Source organism: Miniopterus natalensis, chromosome 16 (assembly GCF_054644295.1).
Source record: "Miniopterus natalensis isolate mMinNat1 chromosome 16, mMinNat1.hap1, whole genome shotgun sequence".
Lineage (NCBI taxonomy): Eukaryota > Metazoa > Chordata > Mammalia > Chiroptera > Miniopteridae > Miniopterus > Miniopterus natalensis.
The window spans coordinates 9,113,468-9,116,061 of NC_142096.1; the positions used below are offsets into that span (position 1 = coordinate 9,113,468).

At 42.8% G+C, this 2,594-nt stretch overlaps 1 pseudogene; it reads right to left on the reverse strand.

Moving 5' to 3' along the window:
- Window positions 1-1,073: 1,073 nt before the first annotated feature.
- On the reverse strand, window positions 1,074-2,001 carry LOC148091335 (dual specificity mitogen-activated protein kinase kinase 5 pseudogene; annotated as a pseudogene).
- Window positions 2,002-2,594: the final 593 nt, after the last annotated feature.

Here is a 2,594-nt window from a genome sequence, read left to right on the forward strand (position 1 = left end):
ATTTTCTCCCAACTGTAGTTTGGCTTTTCCTTTTCTTAACAGGTTCTATTCTGTAGATAACTAAGGTTCCCAAATTTCAGGAGGACATGAAATAATTTGGATAGAACAGGAAATGCTAAATGCAGGTATGAAATGAGTGAATTTTGTATGGCAGTGATAATTTTGTCTAGTCCAAGGTTATTCCTTCCATTAAAGTAAATTCCAATCTTTACTACCCAGCACATGATTATACGTTTTCATATCATCTTGCCTTAGTATTTCATATGCATAAGACTTCTTTTCTTAGCTAGCTGATGTTTCTTTCTTAAGCTAGACCATGAGTCTTCTCTCCTTCACTAGACTGTGAGTTTCGTGTTTTTCTTCTGTGTCTACCAGTGCAGCTTTGGGCTTACTAGATATTTAAGAATTTATCCATTTGATTTTACTTGAATCCCACAGTCTAAGGTTTGTTAAATATTTAGTGGTTTTGTAATTATTTTGGTAGATTTCCTCATGTGTATTAGTCGGGGTTCTCCAGAGAAACCGAACCAACAGGATGTATATGTACACAGAGAAGGGGATTTATTATAAAGAGTTGGTTCCCACATTGTTCTGGAGGCTGAGAAGTCTCCAAATCTCTAGTCAGCACACTGGAGACCCAGGAGAGCCAATGATGTGGGTCCAGCTTGAGGGTGAAGGCCTGATAACCAGGAGAGCTCATGGTGTAAGCTCCATACAAAAGGTGGCAGGTTCATCTCCCAAGAAACCTGACTTGTGGCTCCGAGTTGCGAGGCAGGAAAAGACAGATGTCCCAGCTCTAAGGCACTCAGGCTGGAAGTTCCTTCTTTTTTTTTTTTTTTCTGTGCTCAAAGAAGTAGCCTGATTCTCAGCAGTTTATTAAAACAGAAAAAGCCTCTAAAGTATTTACAATCCTTTGTGTAAATAACATTTACATAATTTAAACAATTTCTTCAGCTTTGCTGCCCCATCTGCCCTAGGCCCTGAAGTCCCTCTCATCTCCAAAAGGAGCAGGGAGAGCCGTAAGGTCTCACGGAGCCTCTGGGTTGATGGCGTGTTTGCAGACAAGCTCACCACTAAAGAATGAACTGTACAAGTGGCTCAGAGAACAACCGGAAGGCAGGGGGGATCCTCACCAATGAAGCACTGCAGAAGATGCTGGAGATCCTGGATCAAGATCCTGGTTTTTCTGAATCTGAGGATATGGAAGCCTCCCAAGAGCAAGCTCCCCAAAAGAGATTCCTAAGCTCCAGACATCAGAATGGATTCCACGCTGCTCCCCTGAAATTCTTTCAGCTGCAGCATTTGCTCCAACATACCCCTTGGCTATAGGATTCACAAGCTGACTTGTGAATCCAAAATCACACAGCTGACTTGGACTCTTGTGTCTACTAGCATATCGGAGAGCTTCACATCTCTTTGTAAAATCTTTAAACTCCACAAATAGGTAAGGCATTTAACAACTGCTGCTGCTGTCTTTCCAGAGACAGGCTCTGGAATTTTTCTATATACACCCAAAGATTGCCCCATCCGTGAATTCTATACACATTGAAATATTGAAATCCTGCTTTCTGCAAAAAAAATGCACCATAAAACCCTAGGATACATGATGAATCACACTTACACAGAATTTCCAATTCAGACATAATTTGCTTCTGAAGTTCAGTGTAATATCTAGTAGCAAGACCTTTACAGCTAGTATTTTCCCACTTGGGACATGATGTGCTTTGTAGACTGTATCTCTGTTGCCAGGACCAAGAGTGCCTCAATACCGTATGTCTTGTTCATTCATCTGGCCATTGGCTAATATTTTTTCAGCTCAGCGGAAGACTTCTTTATGCTGATGCTTGGAAGTGCATCTGAGACTGCTGAGCTACTGTGATGAGACGGTCCTGCTCAGGTGTTCGCCTTCAGGCCGTGTGTCTTCCCCTCCCCAGGAGGCTTGCAGGCTCTTGGAAATACCTGCAGAGGCTCTATTAACTGTCCACTTACTTGCTGTTGCATTACTGCGGAATAATCGCATGACAGCATTGCCTTCCTTCTTCACCACTTGTCACTGTAATTCAACAAGTTCCTTCTCGCTGGAGGGAGGGTCAACATTTTTGTTCTGTTCAGGCCTTTACCTGACTGGGTAAGTAATACATCTGGGAGGAGGATTTGCCTCACTCAGTTTAACAATTCATCCCAGAGCATCCCACAGATGCACCCAGAATAATGTTTGGCCAAGTACCTAGGCACCCTGTGGGCCCAGTCAAGTTGACACAGAAAACTGACCATCACACCAATGTAGAAGGGAAACTAACTACAAGGAAAAACTTTTTTAAAATACATTTTTATTGATTTCAGAGAGAGGAAGGGAGAGGGAGAGAAAGAGAAACATCAATGATGAGTCATTGATTGGCTGCCTCCTGCACGCCCCCAACTGGGGATAGAGCCCACAACCTGGGCTCGACTGGGAATTGAACCAGGATCTCCTGGATCATAGGTTGATGCTCAACTGCTGAGCCACACAGGCCAGGTAGAAAAACTCTTCTTAATTTATATTAGGCCATGGCATACCTAAATAGGCAAATTTCAATTAATGAGGGGTTATGTAG